This window comes from Heterodontus francisci, chromosome 37, assembly GCF_036365525.1.
Source record: "Heterodontus francisci isolate sHetFra1 chromosome 37, sHetFra1.hap1, whole genome shotgun sequence".
Taxonomy (NCBI): Eukaryota; Metazoa; Chordata; class Chondrichthyes; order Heterodontiformes; family Heterodontidae; genus Heterodontus; species Heterodontus francisci.
In genome coordinates this window covers 23,501,520-23,523,236 of record NC_090407.1, presented here as the reverse complement: position 1 = coordinate 23,523,236, position 21,717 = coordinate 23,501,520, and positions in this window count along the sequence as shown.

Genomic DNA, 21,717 nt, shown 5'->3' with positions numbered 1-21,717 from the left:
CACTTTCCTCATCGAAAGGGGGAGATTGCCCCACAACCTCCTTTTAGATACAATATAAAATGTGCAGCACACAGCTGTGGCCCAGCAAGCAGCGTTTGTTGCTTGAAGAAGCAGTTTTAACACCACAAGAAAAAATCGTGTCCCATTTAACAGTAAGCCCTTTAAGACCTGCTGCCTCACCAGATTTCTCATCCCCGGCCAATTGTGGAGTGGTTCACAGGCATTCATTTCGGATAGACAGGCAAGCTACTAAAACAAGTAGGAAGCTTTGCAAACTCCAACAAGACCAGTTTGCTATCCTTCCAGCTAGAGCGGAACGCTACAGTCAGCCAGACCTGCCCAGATAGTCCCTCAACTGCTAATCTGGCAGTGATGTCTTCACTGTGCTGGGTGTAAGTGAAACGAAGAGAGAGAAATTCTATGAGGTTGCTTTCAACATTATAGGAATTCCATTTTCAAATTTTGATCAGCACGTGCAGTTTAAGATATGATTGTCATTTGTTTCACAACATTTCATTGAATTCAAAACAGCCACTTCACAACATAATAATTTACTAACCGTTGAGCCATTTACAAACCATTTACTCATATTTATAGAACAAGCCCTTTTTAAAAAAAAATGTAGAATTTTAGGTTGCGTGATCCTACACTGCCCTATGTGTTGACAAAAAAAACACATGGTAAATTTGGAAATCCATCGCCTGCAAAGGTTGCGTATCCCTTGCCCTGAGGGAACATAGTATCATCAGAAGCTGCAGCATCTATCAAGTAAGATGTCTTGCTGAGATGAATGGAATTTGCTAATTAAGCTCTGATTGAGAATCGAGCCAGCTTTACTAGTTTACACAATGCTTATCTGGCACACCATCAGCTAATCACAAAAGAACTATTCACTGTCATTGCGTGGTAATCATAAGGCATTACTTGTAGCGACACAGCGGCTGTAATTACAATCATTTTGCTCGTTTGTTTGTGATAAATACCAATATCCTGTAATACCAGGGCATGCAAGCTCTTGGCCTGCCTACCTGGGCTCAGGTAACAGATGAAGGTTATTGTATGTCAAAGCAACTCAGCTATTCATCTGAAAAAAATTGCACCAGATGAACCTTGGCTGCATTAGATTCAGGGCACCCCAAGTTAACTGTAGGACGCGGGGACTGCCTTCTGTGGCAACTTGGTGCGACTGAAAACTTAAATATTAGTGAGTGAAAACCATTATGCACATCCTGCTTGTCGAGACAATTGAGGCCTGATGTTCTTCTGTCAAAAGAAATGGCTGGATTCATTATTTATCTCTCAAATGAACAAACTGTAAAAATCACAGGAATGCAGTTTTGAAGTGTGCAATTTGTATGAAGGTGAATCAATACTTACCAATCATGATGCATCGGGGATAATAATGCTTTACCATATCTCAAGCAGCAATCGCGCCATCTAATTAGTACAAGTATTGAAAGGCTCGTCAATCTACATATGGAGAGTGCAATTATTGGGGCAAATGCTCAAAGACAGCAGGATAAAAGCTGGTTTTGTGAGGCCTGGATTGAAATGATTCGTGCACATTTCTTCTGGAAAAGGGTAGCCTAGATGGGCCTAAATATGGGAAAGCCGTGGACAGGTTTTCTGGCTGCATTCCCCATGCACATCGAAGGGTCGTGATGGGGGCAGTTGCCAGGCTTACTGGGGAAATTCCTCCCTTTATGCCCTTGAAAGGCCTCACTGGAACCCAGTGGTGACCTATCACAGGTCCCACTGTGGTCGTCCGAAGGTCCCCAAACCTCCACTAGGGATGAGTTCAATTATCTTCCCTAATTTGGCTCCAATGGGAGCCAAAGACGGTCCTTAAAACAGGAATTCTTCTTTAGACCTCCATAGTGGGGGTTGGGAGAGGGGATTCTGCAGCGCATTAGAAGAGCAAGAGACGTAGGCTGGCGCAGCCATCCCTGGCACACCTTTGCATGCAGTGGCTTAAAATTATTCCTATTCCCAAGCTATCCAGACTTGAGCAGGGGTGCTCCACTGGACTTGCACCCTGAAATTCTCACGCCTATGTATAGAGAAAAGTGAGTTGCATCTTTATTATTTTGTGCATTAAAAAGGACAGGACAGAACTATAAAAGTGTACTATGCAGAAGCAGACTATTCAGCCCATCTTGCCAATGTTACCTCTTTGCTAGAACAATTCAAATCTAATCCCACTGACCAGCTCTCTCTCTCCCTATTGCTGCATCTTCCTCTGTTTCCGATGTTCACACAATTTTCCTTTAAATGGTTTTTTGTCTCTAGTACGTCTTTTTTTTAATTCATACCCAACAGCAGCTTTCCATTAAGCAAATACTTCCGGTCCTTGCTGTTTCTCTGCAAATGTACCAACTTTCCACTTATCCGCATCCAAACATAATTATTCATTCCATTAACCTGTCTTTGTCTTTCCGAAGTCTCTTATAGTCCTCCATCTGCTTTCATGTCATCAGCAAATATTTCAATTGTGTCCAAGTCCAAATTATCTATAAATACCGAGAACAAAATTGGACCTAGCCTGGATCCATGGGGTACACCACCTCTGACCCTTCTCCAATCTGAGTGACACATACAATCTCTAAGCTTTTATTCTCTGTCTGTCAACTAACTCTTTATGCATGGTACTACATTTCTTCTTGTAAACCTACCTCCTGTAATATACCTCATCAAACAATCTCTGAATGCTTGAGGCTTCTTTGCACAGCAAGGTTTTGCAGCTTGCGTCAGACCTGCAGAGAGTGTACTGCCAGGCATTTCCTGATCATTTTGAGCCATATGAAGCACAGCTACAAAATCCGAATAGCACCCGTAGTCATTAAGCCGGTTGTAGCGTGAACCTTACTTGCCTATAGTTGTTGCAAGGATGCCAGGAGTCATAGCTGCAGACGGTATCCTTGGTTTTCCTAAAACCTTCCATCCCCTTCAAATAACAGAGGCACAGAAGCTCCTGGAAATGCAGGCCCTATAATGTTTTGGAAGTCAGACATGGATGAACTAAACATCCATTTGGTTCATGGAGGACAGTGCATTGTGGATGAATGCCAAAATAACAATATGCAGTCAATGGCTCCCAGGTTTGTTGAGAAGCCAGCAGCCATGAAGAAGTGAGAGCCCTATTGCTGGGTAGATGTGAAAGAGATGAACCTGCTGCCCTGTGGATTAATGCACCTGTCACCTCCCGGATAGAAATGACTTTATGGAACACGACTACAACCCAATGATCGTTACATTATAAACATATACGGCTGAATGAAAGTAAAGATCCCTCGTTGGTGTACTTTAAAACCAAGTGCAGAAAACCAGCCTTGCTGCATATTTTCCACACAGGTGTGACTCCAATTATAAAAACACAAGAATCAATATAATACCAAATTAGTGCTGAATTGAGGCCAGTTTGCTGTTTAGTGACTTTTTGCACAAAGAACTGGATGAATGCCTGAATTCATTTCACACGAGATCCTCACAGGCATCAGCTGGGGGCAAGTTTCATCCCATCAGCTTGGACTGTTTTCAAATTGCTCTTGTTTTAATGGGCGGGGGTGGGGGGTGAGTTTGTCCTGAAGAAAACCACTCAGAATGATGTGTTGTATGTACTTTGAGGTGAAGCCTTTGATGGTCAGAATTGATTGTGTTTATTTTTAAAAAATACACAAGCACACATGAGTTGATTTTAGGGAGGCAGCTGGGCGGTATTGTTGTGATGTCACCCAGAGACACATCTCCATTTTCTGCGGCAGGTTCTGCCATTCCTGTGCTGCCGGGCACGTCCTCATTCCGTAGATGGCCAGACAACTGTGCGGGCGCAGAGATCTGGTAAAATCTAGACAAGACGGGCCGCTGTATATTGGAGTTCAAGGTCATGAAAGTCCTGAACAAAACATTCATGATGGAAGCAAACCCTTCGCTTAAGACATGTTCCAAAAGAGCATCCTGTACAAAGGACCCTGGAGTGGCCTTGTTCTCCAGAGTAGTCTGCATCTCAGTCAAGTTGTCATGCAACACTGTATTGTTACAGGTTGTAGACCCCTCCAGAGACACATCCACCCACCCCCCCACCCAAGCTGTACAAACTGCTTGACTCCATGACTTGCCTTTATGGATATGCCCTGCAAGATCCGACTTCTTGGGCTCAGTGGCTGATAGAGCCCTGGCCAACAGCTTGCATCTACTGAAATTCCCCCTGCACCACTGCTCCTCACTTGTGTTCTGTGCTTCAGCAAGTGCTTCCTCCTGTAACTCATTCACTGAAGTTATCCCTCAGTGCGTATCTGCGATGATGCTTCTCACGGTTGGAGTGAGGTGCTTGGTTAAGGTTGGCCATTGGACACTGTCACTTCCTCCTCTTGGACACCTAGATGAGCAGACGAAGAAGATATTTTACAATGCTGGCAGGAAGCAAGCAATTAAACAACTTCACTGTGGCAAGAGATTACAGTCTGAGAGTCTCCAATCCTATTTGGGAGGGAGTGAGTAAGGGAATGGGTAAGGAGATAAGAAGCAATAAGCAAAAGATACGAGCCAAGAGCTTGATGTAGGTCTTCCATCTTATTCTCTGCCACTCGTACTATTTCCTCCAAACCCAGAATCTCCAAAGCATTCTCTTTATAATGAGTCAAGAGTTGCAGCTTTGGTGCCCCACCTCTTCTCTGCATGGGATGCCTCTGGCCTGCAAATAAATATGAGGAAATGGAACAATGAGGGAAGAGAGGTGCCCAGGCCAACAAGTGCTGTTTGAAATGTGTGAATATACAGCGTTCCAGTTCCTTGTGCTTGCAATTTTTGCCTGCCATTTCTCATGGGCCTCAGCATCAACAATTTGATATGGCAACATTACATAGCACTGTGGAACATGAGCATGCCTTGGTATTTCGAAAGGTGAATAGTTGTGGCAGTGCAGTGCATTCTCCCATTGCGCTGTTGCAATGGAATGGAGCTAAGTTGCATTGTAACCCAACATTGTAAAATAAAGCCACACTTTTAGCAAACTTACCTTGACAACCTTGCTTGGACCAGAAAATACCTTCCTCACCAGCTGCCAGCCTGCAGTTGAGACAATAGTCACACACTGGGTCACCTCAATCCAGACTCCTTTGGCTCTGCTCTTTATTGCAGAGTGGCTCTTATTTTCTAAATGAGCGATCCTTCTGTCCAGACCTCCCAAGTCATGTCACTCAGAAGAGCAATTCTTGCCCCTTGTTGGTCTCCAGATGTTTTTCCTTCAGTTGCAGAATAGATGTAAGGGTAGTCAGCAGCCCTTTAAGAGCTGCTGTATGATATTCCACACTGACCCATGATACTCCCAGTGTATCAGATGCTTTGCTATGGGAGCACTTATCACAATTAGATGACCTCACAAATAATGCAAGGTCAGCAGGAAAAGCCACAATGGACCCGAAAAGCTGGGGTCTCAGAGCTGCTGCCCTGAGACCATGTTATCCTTCTCTTTATGTTTCTCTTTGTTTTTTCACATTGCTACAATCATATTATGTATCTCATGAACTGTCTTGCATCTAGGCAGTCACGTAAATAGTTAATGTCTTGGAAAAATGATGAGTTCAATTTCCAAAGTGCATGCACGCACTGCCTCATATGGGCAGTAAATGGACTTCCCTTTTTACAGAAGGCTGCCATGTTAGTCTTGGATGGAGATAAGGTGCATAGTCTGAGCATCTCTTCTGTATCTAGAAAATGACCAGAGAAAATGTTTGTGATTTGTGTCAGTCTTTTGATAATCTGAGCTACGAAAGCATGTGGAATTTCAACGATTCTGTGCAGTTCCCTGGAAGTTGCCAAATAGGTATCATTTTTTTTTTGAGAAAAGGCGGATAAATCTTTTAAGATCTTCACGTGCAGAAAACTAGCAGTCACTTTCCGTGTTATCCAATTACATAAGTTGTTGATTTCCATGGGCATGAGTTGTGGTTGCTGTCACAAGGATCATCAGAGTGGAATCTAGTAATAAACAGATCAGCACTGGTCACAGCAGCTATTCCTAAATCAGTTAGACCATTATCTCCAGGTATTTATTCTGTTTTCTATCAATGTCTGATGGTTTGGTATTTCTTTAGCACTTGGTTGGATAAGTGTTTAGACGATGCAGCAAGACCATCAACACAAAGACTTCATACCGTTTTGAAAGTTAATCTTGTAAAATATAGAGGCCGTGAGCTGTTCCCTTGGAAGTCATAGGGCAAGATTAAACTATTCTAACTTACGTGGAACTGTGGAAGAAAATTGCAGAAAGTAGCTCAGTGTGCAATGTACTACATGGTGTGGGACTGGGTTGCATAAAGCAGGAAGAAGATATTAAATTAAGAAACAAGTGAAAAAAGAGTCCCATTAGGCCTTCCATATACCTAGTGCAATCTGCCCCATCGTAGACTCTACCCAGACTACTCTCTATCAGCAGGATTCTCGCACATCCATTTAGAATCTCCCACCTTGCTGCTTCATCGAATTACATTGAATTTACAGGCCACTTGGCCCAACTGCTCGATGCTAGTGTTAATGCTTTACACAAGTCTTCTTCCACCATCCCCCCCACCCCCCCACTTTTATGTATGAGAATATCCCTCTATTACATTCTCCCTTGTGATTTTTTTCTAGCTTCTTGTTGAATGCATCTATGCTGCTCGCCTCAACAACTCCATTTAATAGCAAGTTCTACATTCTAAGACGTTTCTCCTGAATTCCCCATTGGATTTATTAGTGACTATCTTATATTTATAGCCCCCAGTTTTGGACTCCCCCAAAGTGAAAATATCATCTCTATACCCTATCAAACCCTTTCATAACCTTAAAATCAGGTCACCCTCAGGTTTCAGAATAAAGATCGCTGTCATGTATGGTTTATGACGGTAATTGCCTACATTTGCCTTTCTCACTCAGCCTCCAGTGAAAGATTTCTGATAAAACTATAGTCATTAATTCCAATAAAGGGCTTTCACCAAAGCTTTGAATGCTGGAACCTTTCTCCTCTCCAACCCCTCACCCCCCAACCAACCCCGTACAGCAGTGCTTGCTTGCTTCATTATGCTGAAGAGTAGTAAGAGGTGTAAAAGAACAAAAACAGAACTCGCAGCCACAGTGCAGAAAGGAGAAGGGCAAAAGAAGAGTAAAGAAAAACTTTGGAGAAGAAAAGAATGATGAAAAGAGGAGAAATTGTGAGGGGGGGAAAAGGGACAAAATCACAAGAGGGAATAGTATATCGAGATCATATTTAAGACCACAGTCAGCATGACTTTAAATGATCATAATTGCTGGCAAGATTATTCTTTTCAATCATTAAAATGTGAATGTTGGCACAATGCATTACCAGGGTTCATGTTAACTTTGCAAGCTTATGTTTTTGGCTGGACTTCAGTCCAGCAGCTTTAATGGTTGCGCTGATGTCCATCCTTCCCAGAGTGACACCGAGTGATATCTCAAAGGTGATTAGCCAGAGGCACTTCTTTGCTTAGTTACAATAGGAACAAGACTCATTCAGTCCTATAATAATGGAGGAATTCTAGTGCCCTCAGAGCAGCTGTATCAGTGGTAATATGAGAACAAACCCAAACTAAAGCACAGACAGGCCATCACCTGCTGCCTTAGTTGCAGACAATGCTTCTAGAATTTAACCTTGTTTATATTTTTGCCTTACATGTATTACTGCCTACAACTGAAAATCTCCCATTTGCCCAGTGTTGACATCTCTGTATTTAAGCCTTAAAGAAAGTCCTGCATATATACTCTGCGATTCACCCAAAGTTGTCAAGCAAGACTCCCAAATATTTTTACTTCCTCGCACTTTTACACTTCTTATTAACACTGCCAGATGCCATTCCACAAACAAGATTAACACCTGATCCAGCACACAACGGATGAGATTTTCCTCCATTTTTGTTAAAGATTCAGGGCAATTGGAAGAGGAAAATGCATCAGTGAGGCATTCTGACAAATCCCCACCTCGAACAACATCCACTAACATCTTCCACCAAGATAAAGCTAGAAGGCCCCCCCCCCCCCACCCCGCAAACACTGCCTGTCTCATGTAAATCCAATTTAACTGAATGCTTGCTATCTAAGCAGTTGCCATGATTCTTTCATTGTAAGGCAGTTCGACATGTCATTGGTGTTTGCACCCGCAAGTCAAGTGTCTAAACAGCTACTCAGAGATCAGGATCATTCTCTGCAACAGTAACATATGCCCCCATTCGGTTCCCTAGCATCAATGTGAGTAGGATTATGGTGTCTGCAGGATTCTAATAGAGACAGACCATTGGGATTTTAAAGACATGCTTCAGCTGCCTTGACAGATCTGAGGGAATTTTCCAATACAATCTAGCCTGGGTGGGCAAGCAGCTAAGGTTCTGCTATAGGAAAAGAGGTTGCACAGGAGAACCCCTTGGTAGCTGTGAGACATCTGCAGACACAAATCCTAAAGAACACCTTTTGGTAACTTTATTTATGTGTCAGCCATGGCTCAGTGGTAGCACTTTCACCTCTGAGTCAGAAATGTTTGGATTTAAACCCCATTTTAGAGGCGTGAGTACCTAATCTAGGCTGACACTTCTGTGGGCTGCACTGTCAGAGGTGTTGTCTTTTGGATTAACTGTTAAACCAAGACCTTGTCTGCCCTCTAAAGTGAATGTAAAAGATCCCTTGGCACTATTGGAAGAAGAGCAGGGGGGTTCACCACAGTGTTCTGGGCAATATTTATTAACCAACATCACTATCTCTTTGCTGTTTGTGGGATCTTGCTGTGTGCAAATTGGATGCTGCGTTTCCTACATTATGACATTCTAAAATAATACATTGGCCGTAATGGGATGTCCTGGCATTGTGAAAGGTGCTATATAGATGCAAAATTTTTTCTTTTATCATTGCATCAAGAAGCTCACTGATGCTCTTGTTGGGAAACCTGTGCAATTCATACCTTTGTGTTTTCCCCCTTCACCTCCACCCCTGCACCCCCTCACCCCCTTGCAGAGTCATTCGCTTTCAAAGTTCCTTTATAAGGCAGAAGGCTACAATTCTCCTGCCTTCATCCAAACTTCAAAACTTGAAAGCATACGCAGAAATGAACTAAGAACTCAGGGTGTACAAACTGCGTTTACCAAATAACCTTCACCGAAAACTGTCAGAGATTCCACCTTGTTTCTAACAATGTGTCGACACTTGGCACCAGCATTTAACTACTTTGTGTTTCTAATCCACAGCTCCCATGAAATGCTGCCTGAGTAAGGTAATTTTGAGTGATGGGTGGCTGGGATGGGGATTTGATGGGGATGTGAACTGTGTGATTGGGAAGTATATGAGTGACGATTGTTTGCTGAAATCCAAGTATCATTGCTTTTCTCTTTTTTACATTATAAACTTAATAGTGGTAAAGTATAAAAGTCCTTAAAATGAACAAAAATGCATAATCTTTGAAGTAGATTCAACATTTTTCCAGGGAACCAGGCCTCCCTCCCACAAACAAAAGAATGGGCCAGCAGTTTTGTTACTTCAACATTTAAATTTCCTCCTTTAAGTTTTCACGTACATTATGATATACAATCCAAGGGTGTTATGTATTCCTATTGCTTCAGTTGCAAAGCCATTGTAACTATGTATTTTCACATGTCAGCTATCCTCCTCTAGTGTTCAGCTTTTTCTGGGGTGGCTGGTTGGGTTGGTGTCAACCATTTTGAAGCTGTTGGTCAACGTTTGCTAGTTTGCTCGGTCAGCCTGCACGTGAATGTCAGCAAGTTACTCAACAACGCGAGGCCTTGCAAATGAGCCCAATCCTGTCTCACCCGAAATTAGTGCTGGCAGCCCATGACTTTCCACCCATCAAAATTCTTCTTTTTCTTTTGGGCCTCCTTATCTCGAGAGACAATGGATACGCGCCTGGAGGTGGTCAGTGGTTTGTGAAGCAGCGCCTGGAGTGGCTATAAAGGCCAATTCTGGAGTGACAGGCTCTTCCACAGGTGCTGCAGAGAAATTTGTTTGTCGGGGCTGTTGCACAGTTGGCTCTCCCCTTGCGCCTCTGTCTTTTTTCCTGCCAACTACTAAGTCTCTTCGACTCGCCACAATTTAGCCCTGTCTTTATGGCTGCCCGCCAGCTCTGGCGAATGCTGGCAACTGACTCCCACGACTTGTGATCAATGTCACACGATTTCATGTCGCGTTTGCAGACGTCTTTATAACGGAGACATGGACGGCCGGTGGGTCTGATACCAGTGGCGAGCTCGCTGTACAATGTGTCTTTGGGGATCCTGCCATCTTCCATGCGGCTCACATGGCCAAGCCATCTCAAGCGCCGCTGACTCAGTAGTGTGTATAAGCTGGGGGTGTTGGCCGCTTCAAAATTAATGGATAGACAATCACCAGCTGCAGTTTCCTGATAACTGCTCCCAACAGTTGGAAGTCCCGAAGTGGGAATTTCACCCTAATATCTTATGGATAAGTTAAATTATTTCCCAAAAGAAGCTAGGCAAATATTTACATTAGAATTCAGTGTTCTTTCAATTCATGATTCTGTGAGAGCTTTTCCTTCTCAGAAAAATACACTTTTTGCGGCATTTTATGATCATTTTTGACCTTTTCTGCCCAAACACGTTTTAGCGAGCTATAGGTCATGAGGCTGGCACAAAAACAGCTAGAAATACATTCCAAATACTTATTGTTTTCTCTCCATATTTGGCATGAGGGTTTAATGTTAATGCATGTACATATTATTGTTACACTGTCCAGCTATTCAAAGTGTGGGACAGGCTGAATATATGGAGCCCATTCAACCTATAACTTTCCATTTAAATTTCACAATACAGTTGTGAATCTTTTAATCTTTGCCAGACATTGAGTCTCCAGACCTCTGTTGCAAAATCTTTCACTGTAATTTAAGATGTTGAGTCTGGCAACATTTGTAATGTCCTTTCAGTAAACAACAGAGTTCCTTTCACTGTGATTTAAAATACTATAAACCAAGTCTTCATCCCCCATGTAGTACCAAATGGGTCAAAGTTTGCTAAACCTGATACCAGCCCCAGGTTTCTATTCTCTGACTAGCCCACATCTTATACAATCTAATATTTCTAAGAATATCCTTTTCATTCTAATTTTGGCTGCAATTTTGTAGGAGTGTGTATGTTGCTATAGATTGTCGAAAGATCAATGTTGGACATGGCATGGAGTGAGACTGTTTGCAGCTATCATTGTTATAGTTTAACTATGAAGGTTTAGTTAAACAAAAGTGTTCTCTTCAATGCAGTTGATAGCTTCCATATTTATAGTGTTCAGTTAGGTGAAGTCCCAGGTAATATAAGCTTGCCCAATGGTCTCCAGGACTAGGTCTGATTGCCTAAGAGGGTCAAAGAGGAATTTTCCAGATTATTTCTCTCATTGGTCTTGGTTTTTATGTTGTTTTTGCCTTTCCCAGGAGATTACATGGGTGCAGTTGGGTAAGAGGGTTTAATCACAATGCTTCAGCATCAAGACTGTGCAGGACAGGCTGGATAGACCAGCTCCTGCCTGTCATTTTCATATGTTCATATATAATAGATGTAATGGAAAGCTAAAAGTCATTCCTGCTGTTTGTTCAGTGTCTCCACAGATCTTCTGCTGATGTTCTAGCAGGAGAGCTGGAGAACGCTTGTCTACTTAATTATGTTCATTTACATTTGAGCAAATGTCAGGCTAAATCTGAAATCAGGAGAAGTAAGATATTGTAAATTATATTGCAGAAACCAGATCAAAACATACTTCACAAACAAGCTGTGATTTATCAGCAACATTTAGAAGCATATTAGCTGACGTATACAACACTGTTATAATCACAGCCAAAATTTATTTGACATTAACTGGAGACTCGTTTAAAATGAAATCTGAGAGGGTCAGCTACTTGAAATTTCCCCTCTCTGTAATGGTAGTATCCATTCTATAAGATCAAATATTACTTCAGATCACAGATCCTGTTGCTACACCATAAGCCACAAATGCTTTAACATGTTGGTCTGAAATTTCTCACTGCACTATTTTAGCAAAGGTAAATGACCCATTATTGAATTGAATTGAAAGGAGATGGTGAAAATTAAGTGGCTCCGTTATCATGTTGCAACAAGGTTTATAATCTCAACAAACGTGATAAATGTAGAGTGGGGAGTAGGGTTGGATGTGGGTAGGCAAAGTCATTGGCGTGAAGATGGAACAAAGTAAGAGGAGAAAGTCCAGGGAGATCCTATGTTAATAAAGTTAGAGGGTGGGCCATCAACTAAAACAGAGCACCTTGAGAAAAATCTAAATAGCCATGAACATCAGCCCAATACTGTCCATGTCTTGAATGTTGCTTCTATATGTTGGTGGCTCTTCCAGTTCTCCAATACTGCACATGATGCAACAAAGGCTTACTGACTACTTGGCTGTCCTTCTATCATCCTAAGCCCTAATCATTATCTTTAGTGCAACCTTTCTCGCCCTTTTCTACGCTATTAATATTTCTACCTTGAGTGCTCCTCTGCACATTTCTCTCTTGTGCCTCCTAAGCTGAAAATTCACTGTCTACACATTCTTCCTCTTTCATGCTAGGCGTTTCTCATCACTAAAACAATGAAGAAAAAAATTTCAGACATATGTTAGTGTTCCACATAGTATTGTCCAGACTAATTTTTAGTTGATCATTTATGGTCCCATTTCTGGCTCCCATAATAATTTGTCATTCAAATCATTACGTGTCTACAGCGAACGAAAGGAGGATGGCAGGGTACAGGATCTCCTCACATCCACAGGACATCCCAATGAACCTCACATAGGTTTTGATAGAAGATTTCCTCCTGGGATGTTGCATTCCTTACTTGACATCCAGCATTTCCTGCTTATCTTCTTCCCAATAACACAAGTACAATGGGACTCTGAAGTGGTGCTCATTTTGTGGAAGAGCAACAGGGCGCTTAAGGAATTTCAGGGCCGCTATTGTTTATGATCTCAAATGCAATAGCTGCCTCCAATTTCTGCTTTCATACCAAAAAGCTTTCTTCTTAATTCTGCATAAAGTGCAATTCTGTTCGAGTCCTGACCTATGTCCCTGGGAAAACCTGTTTACATAGGCACAAAGATTAGGAAAAAGGGTGGAGATCTATTTTGATGGGTCTCCGTCTCTTTTATACCGACCTGAGATTTCTGGGTCTTCTTTGGAGGGGCAGGCCATGTTAATAAAGCAGAGGGAGCATTCCTGACTTTGTGCCTTATTTTCCTTGAAGAGCAGTCACTGGGCATTCCAGCACGGGAGTTCCAAGTGCAACATGGCTTTGCAGCCTGACCTTGGAACTCCTGTCAACCAGGTGATTTGTGGAGGTCCACAGCCAAGCTGAATTAAGAACAGTACGTCTTCTAGCTTCTTTGTAGGGTTTCCTCTTCAGAACTTCCAGGGAAAATAAGCCTGTGGGACAGACTTAGTAAGCCAGTTGGTCTTTTCCTACCCTTCAATCTCGTGCTTTCCCTCAAGGATCGGTGGGTGACCACAGTTGTTCACCATTTACGTAAATGATTTGGAATTGAAAGTACAATTTCAAAGGACAGCAAATTGGAGGGTACAGATAATGCTTAGGATGACTGTGACAATATAAAAGATGGCATTAATAAACTTGCGTAATGGATGTGTAATTGGCAAACAAATTTCAACAATAACAACTTATATTTACATAGCGCCTTTAAAGTAGTAAAACATCCCAATTTGATATATCTACGCATGAGGTGGTGCATTTTGATAGGAGGAATAAGGAGGCCATGTACTCTTGGGAAATAAGGGTCCAAATGGGATGGAGGAACACAGGGATCTAGGGGTACAGATACAGAAATCACTACAAGTAGTCACACAGATTAATAAGGCCATACAAAAGCAGAAAAAACACTGCAGTTCATTTCTAGAGGGATAGCATTGACAAGCAGAGAAGTTATGATAAACTTGTATAGAACTTTGGTCAGGCCACACTCGGAATACTCTGCACAGTTCTGGTATCCATCTTGTAAGGATATAGAGGCATTGAGAAGGTCCAGAAAAGATTTACAGGATTTACAGGACAGGTATATACCGCAGGGCAAGAATTATAGCTGGGGGAAAGGAAATTATGATGTGATTAGGCAAGATTTAGGATGCGTAGGATGGGGAAGGAAACTGCAGGGGATGGGCACAATCGAAATGTGGAGCTTATTCAAGGAGCAGCTACTGCGTATCCTTGATAAGTATGTACCTGTCAGGCAGGGAGGAAGTTGTCGAGCGAGGGAGCCGTGGTTTACGAAAGAAGTTGAAGCGCTTGTCAAGAGGAAGAAGAAGGCTTATGTTAGGATGAGACGTGAAGGCTCAGTTAGGGCGCTTGAGAGTTACAAGCTAGCCAGGAAGGATCTAAAGGGAGAGCTAAGAAGAGCAAGGAGAGGACACGAGAAGTCATTGGCGGATAGGATCAAGGAAAACCCTAAGGCTTTCTATAGGTATATCAGGAATAAAAGAATGACTAGAGTTAGATTAGGGCCAATCAAGGATAGTAGTGGGAAGTTGTGTGTGGAATCAGAGGAGATAGGGGAAGCGTTAAATGAATATTTTTCGTCAGTATTTACAGTAGAGAAAGAAAATGTTGTCGAGGAGAATACTGAGATTCAGATTACTAGGCTAGATGGGATTGAGGTTCACAAGGAGGAGGTGTTGGCAATTTTGGAAAGTGTGAAAATAGATAAGTCCCCTGGGCCAGATGGGATTTATCCTAGGATTCTCTGGGAAGCCAGGGAGGAGATTGCAGAGCCTTTGTCCTTGATCTTTATGTCGTCATTGTCGACAGGAATAGTGCCGGAAGACTGGAGGATAGCAAATGTTGTCCCCTTGTTCAAGAAGAGGAGTAGAGACAGCCCTGGTAATTATAGACCTGTGAGCCTTACTTCGGTTGTGGGTAAAATGTTGGAAAAGGTTATAAGAGATAGGATTTATAATCATCTTGAAAAGAATAAGTTCATTAGCGATAGTCAGCATGGTTTTGTGAAGGGTAGGTCGTGCCTCACAAACCTTATTGAGTTTTTCGAGAAGGTGACCAAACAGGTGGATGAGGGTAAAGCAGTGGATGTGGTGTATATGGATTTCAGTAAGGCGTTTGATAAGGTTCCCCACGGTAGGCTATTGCAGAAAATACGGAAGTATGGGGTTGAAGGTGATTTAGAGCTTTGGATCAGAAATTGGCTAGCTGAAAGAAGACAGAGGGTGGTGGTTGATGGCAAATGTTCATCCTGGAGTTTAGTTACTAGTGGTGTACCGCAAGGATCTGTTTTGGGGCCACTGCTGTTTGTCATTTTTATAAATGACCTGGATGAGGGTGTAGAAGGGTGGGTTAGTAAATTTGCGGATGACATGAAGGTCGGTGGAGTTGTGGATAGTGTCGAAGGATGTTGTAGGTTACAGAGGGACATAGATAGGCTGCAGAGCTGGGCTGAGAGATGGCAAATGGAGTTTAATGCGGAAAAGTGTGAGGTGATTCACTTTGGAAGGAGTAACAGGAATGCAGAATACTGGGCTAATGGGAAGATTCTTGGTAGTGTAGATGAGCAGAGAGATCTTGGTGTCCAGGTACATAAATCCCTGAAAGTTGCTACCCAGGTTAATAGGGCTGTTAAGAAGGCATATGGTGTGTTAGCTTTTATTAGTAGGGGGATCGAGTTTCGCAGCCACGAGGTCATGATGCAGCTGTACAAAACTCTGGTGAGACCGCACCTGGAGTATTGCATGCAGTTCTGGTCACCGCATAATCGGAAGGATGTGGAAGCTTTGGAAAGGGTGCAGAGGAGATTTACTAGGATGTTGCCTGGTATGGAGGGAAGGTCTTACGAGGAAAGGCTGAGGGACTTGAGGTTGTTTTCGTTGGAGAGAAGGAGGAGGAGAGGTGACTTAATAGAGACATATAAGATAATCAGAGGGTTAGATAGGGTGGATAGTGAGAGTCTTTTTCCTCGGATGGTGATGGCAAACACGAGGGGACATAGCTTCAAGTTGAGGGGTGATAGATATAGGACAGATGTCAGAGGTAGTTTCTTTACTCAGAGTAGTAGGGGCGTGGAACGCCCTGCCTGCAGCAGTAGTAGACTCGCCAACTTTAAGGGCATTTAAGTGGTCATTGGATAGACATATGGATGAAAATGGAATAGTGTAGGTCAAATGGTTTCACAGGTCGGCGCAACATCGAGGGCCGAAGGACCTGTACTGCGCTGTTATGTTCTAATTCTAATCTACCTATCAGGAAAGCTTGAATGGGTTGGGATTCTTTTCTTTAGAAAAGAGAAGACTGAAGTCTGACCTGATAGAGGTCTTTGAAATTATGAGAGTTCGAAAGGATAGACTGAGAGAAGATATTTCAAATGGTGGGGAGTTTAAAACTATGGGCCTAAAACATATGACAGTCACCACTAAAGGAAGTAAGAAATTCAGGAGAAACCTCTTTACCCAGAGCGTTGTTAAAATGTGGAACAAGGAGTAATTGAGGCAAATACCATAGATGCAAGTAAGGGGAAGCTAGATAAACACATGAGGGAAAAAGGAATCAAAGTGTATGTTAGATAAAGTAGATTTGGAGGAGGCTCATGTGGAGAATAAATACTAGCATAGACCAGTTGGGCTGAATGGCCTGTTTCTATGCAGTACACTCGATGTAATTCTGCCAGTGTTCGACACTGCCAGGTAGTGCACTGCCCCGGTTCAACATTACAGCAGAAAGGAACCAGGTAAATCATCCCTTGTATGTGCGGAGGCTCTTTTAGCACCTCAGTTCTGAGCAGGATGCAAGAAAAAGCTTTGTGTCTAATAGGTGATCCTCTGTCATCTCAAGCCTAGCTTTTTTCTCCATTACAACCTTCTTTGACCTTCCTATTTTATTGGTGTGCCTGTATAACAGTACTGATCAATTAAAAAGGGATAAAAAGCTTCCAATGGAGCAAATTTTCTTCTCTTGTATCTAAGCTGTAAATGCATTGCCAATACACTCCGAATCTCAGAGAATCATTCTTCCTTCCTCTCGTTTTTTCCTAGGACTACAAAGTACAAGTCTCTCCACTTTCATCTGCCTTCTGTTTCTCCAACGATGACACGACTTTTAAAACTCAAACTTCAGATCACCTAATCATTCATTCTTGACATCTTATCTTTACTTTCTAACCTTCGTGCTGTGCTGCACTATTGACCTTGGCCCCTAACCAAGATTTTCCAGGGGAAGAAATTAAGGCCAAAGTACCTCTTTAAAGTAGGCAAATACTAGCTTCATTCTAGAGTTGACACCTCATAATGTGTCTCACTTAGGCAGCGCATGTGATGCAAATACAGACCAGATGTTACTCAAGGCAAATCAACCTTAATCTATACAAACAAGTCGGGAATCAAAGCCGAGAGAAATAGAGGGAGAATAACAATCACAGATGCTCGAAAAGCTGGAAGGCGTAAGAATGTACAGAATCAGAAATGATATTGCAGTCCATCTTTGTCCTAGAAACTAACTGCCCAATCTGTCAAATATCTGTCCAATCCTCCCTTAAATTATTCCATCTGCCTCCCTGTTCCGTACTTTCACCAACCTCAGCATAAACTAGTTAAGTCTAAACTATGCTTGTACATTTCGCCTTCTAGGCTTGATCCTGTGCCCAGTGGTTTTGATGAACTTGAATATACTTCTGTAATTCAACTTGTTCATTCCTTGAGTATGTTGAACACTTGAATTATATTTCCCCGAGTCTTCTAGTAAACATCCCAAGATCCTTAGCCTTTCCTCGCAGCTCAGATGCCACAAGCTGGATATCAAATCTGGTTGCTCCTTATTGCCTCCAATGCCTACATATCACTTACACAGCACTCCAGACGTGGCTGTGCCAAGCCCAACTCCTCACCCCCCTTGTGCTGGTGCTGGTGTCCCGCAGTGGACAACCTTCACCCTCCTCCGGACTGGGTGTACAGCCTCTCTGGGCACGACTAGCTCCCCCTGCACCCTGGTCGTGTTCTGATGGTACGAAGGAACTAATCTTTGTGCAGTCCTCTTGTACGTCAGATTCGGCACAGTTGTCCTCGCTGCACTGGGTACGTGACTGAGTTCGGGCACCAAACAATTTCTACCCCATTGAGCCAAAAAACACTGCCACAGTAAGACTGCCAACCTTCCCAGATTCCCCTGGAGTTTCCAGGGATTTAAGATTAATCCCCGAGGCACTGCCCTAGGCAACCAGCGGGACAAAAATCATTGGGACATCAAAAAAGAGTACATTTTTCATTTTTGTCTGTTGGTAATAATAATGATGGTGAGGAATAAGGAATGGTTCTTTAACTGAGTGGGGCAGTTGGCACTGGGAGGTCATGTGTTGAAACGCCCAGGACTATGGCCAATCAGAATTAGCAACCCTTATCCACTGATGCCCCAGCCTCACCTCTTGAGTTGCCCTCGATTCTGGGAAATCTCTGTTGCCATTCGAGCTGCTGTAGCCCTACTTTTCAGCCTATATGTTAGCTGTGGCTCACTTGGTAGCATTCTTACTTCTGAATTATCAAGGTTGTGGGTTGAAGACCCACTCTAGGACACAAAGTCAAGGCTGATGCTCCAGTGCAGTACTGAGGAAGTGCTGCACTATCGGCGGTGTTGTCTTTTCGATGAGCCAAGGCCTGCTTGGGTGGTTGTAAAAGATCCCATAGCACTATTTCAAAGAACAGCAGGGGAGTTATCCCTAATGGCCTGGCGATTATTTATCCCTCAATCAAAAACAGATTATTTAGTCGTTATCACCTTGCTGTTTGTGGGAGTTTGCTGTGTGCATACTGGATGTTGCGTTTCCTGCATTACAGCAGTGAGTACACTTCAAAAAGTACTTCATTGGCTGTAAAGCACTTTGAGATGTCCAGTGCTTGTGAAAGGCGCTTTATCAATGCAAGTCTTTTTTTCTGCCCCCTTACTGTTGGGCTCTGCTCCAGTGAAATCCTATTGCCGCCGTTCCTATTCCCAGTGCTCCCCAGCCCCAAATCCACCAGGCTCTGAATTATTTTCCCAGTGCTGGCCTTTTATTTATATCTAAAATTCCAGGATTGGGCTTACAATTACAGGCATTTATTTCTTGACGTTGAGATCTCGGTGATTTATTTATAAAAAGCGAGCACTGCCAGTGCAATTTATAGCTTCTTTATTTCAGGATCAGCTCATCTATTTAAAAAACACCCAGATCTTAATAGCTATAAATCACATCATCAATGTGGTCTATAATTGTGGCCATAAAATGATTTCAGACTCCGTCCTTAAAACAGCGAATCCTCTTTTCACACCAGCATAACCTCTGACTCAACGCAAACAAACACCATGGTCAGCCTGTGAATATATACATATGTGAAAGTCTTGTTTCCAAGGTACTTCCATCATACATCAGACTTTTCAACACATGTGAAAGAATCTTAAAAACAAGAAAAGTAAAGCCAGGTATTGATCTGGTCTGAAATGTACCATTCTCTACTTGCCCACAGCAGCTACAATGACCTAGAATGCGGTTTGAGATGTTTCCACCGACTTTTATGTTGCTTTCACATCTCTAGCAGGATATGCTGATGATGTTGAATGAAGTAGGTGGGAAGAGGCTCTCGTGAGCAGCATAAGCACCAGTACAGACCAGTTAGGCTGAATGGCCAGTTCCTGTGCTGTATACTCCGTGTGCTTCGAGCTATTAATCTCCAATTCGGAATTAAACACTTTTTTGAAAACTTCTCAAACATCTACTGCAGTGTCCTTGTCCATTAACTTTGAAAAACTCGAGCAAGTTACTTCAGCATGAACCTCTTGTCCTGACTATTCGTTAACAAGCTTTTCTAGGCCTTCCCTCATTACAACAACAACTTGCATCTATATAGCATCTTTAGCACAGTAAAATTTCCGAAGGCACGATTATCAAACATAATAACAGAGTCACGTAAAGAGGTGTTATATAGGACAGGTGACTGAAAGTTTGGTCAAAGAGGTTTTAAGGAACGTTTTCAGGGAGGGGATTGAGGTAGTGAGGTGGAGAGGTTTAGGGAAGGAATTCCAGAACTTAGGGAAGGAATTTCAGAACTTAGGGACCTAGCAGCTGATGCATGACCACCAAAGGTGGAGCAATTAAAATAGGAACGAGAGGCCACAATCGGAATTATTCCCTAACTCTGATACTAAGCGACTGTTTACAGTTTCCAGCTTTGTCCCTTGATACATTTACTAAATAATAAAATTCTGTTTACCACTTTCCAGCCCTCAGGAATCACTTCCTAATGCTAGCCCCGTCTCTGTTTTGACCCAACTTCTGCATATTTTGTTTTACCCCTCGTGTCCATGTCTCACGTCTGCTTCTTCTGCATTACTCCAGCTCCACTTGGATGGCTTTCGACTTGCTGCCCTGTCTTGGACTTCCATTTAGGTATCGCTCCGTTTCAAGAAATAAGATGGGTGTTTAGATATAATTGATGCAATTAAAGAATTACAGGGGAAGTTGGGGGAAAAATCTTTTGCACAAAGGGTAGTTGGAATGCGGAATTCTCTGCCGCAAACTGTTATTGAAGCAGAGTCCATGCATTCTTTTTAAAGGGAGTTAGTTGGTTGCTTGCAGTAAAGGAATATTAAAGGATAGAGCAAGAAAGGTGTTTCATATAGAGGAAAACATTGGTGCAGATCAAATGGGTGAATGACCAGTTTCTGCACTGGAAGATTCTAGGATTAGAATCATAGAATTGCACAGCACAGATGAAGGCCATTTGGCCCATCATTCCTGTGCCAGCTCTTTTAAAGAGTTATCCAATTAATTCCACTGCCCTACCCTTTCCCGATAGTCCTGAAAGTTTTCCCTTTTCAAGTCAATATCCAATTGCCTTTTAAGATTAAACTCCTGGTGCAGACAGTGGAAATATTCCGACTATCATCAAATAAATATATTGTATATGGGGGAGATGGTGGCATGGTGATAATGTTACTGAGCTAGTAATTCAGTGGCCCAGGCTAATTCCCTGGGGACATGAGCTCAAACCTCACCATGGCAGCTGGTGGAATTTAAATTCAATCTATTAATACATTCAATTAGTTAATTTTTTAAAATCTGGAATTGAAAGTTAATCTCAGTAATGGTGCCATTACAATGGTTCATTGATTGTTGTAAAAACCCATCTGGTTCACTAATGTCCTTTAGGGAAGGAAATCTGCCATCCTGACCCGGTCTGGCCTACATGTGACTCCAGACCCACAGCAATGTGGTTGGCCCTTAACTGCGCTCTGAAATGGTCTAGCAAGCCATTCAGTTATCAAGGGCAATTAGGGATGGGCAATAAATGCTGGCCCTGCCAATGATTCCCACATCCTATGATAGAATAATAAAAAATAATTTTCTTGAATAAATACTCCCATTGGTAATGTGTATTATCTACACTCCAACTTCACAGATAATGGGACAACTTGATGGTGTTGATGTATTTCAAAGTGAGTTGAGGTGTCATTTGTTTCTGTTTATGGTTAATTGGTTTCCTATCTCTCTTTCTCTGTGGTTCTTGGCCACAGATTAAACAGATGTTAAATACAAAACTACCCGAGGTCCCGTCTGTGGAGGTTGCCTTTTAAATTGTTTGTTTGTATACACAGCTGTTCTGAATGGATCACTCTAACATGTCTGTGATGGCGCGGCCCAAGTATCGTGCCACCTGTTTAATCAATCAATGGCTTTGAAGAA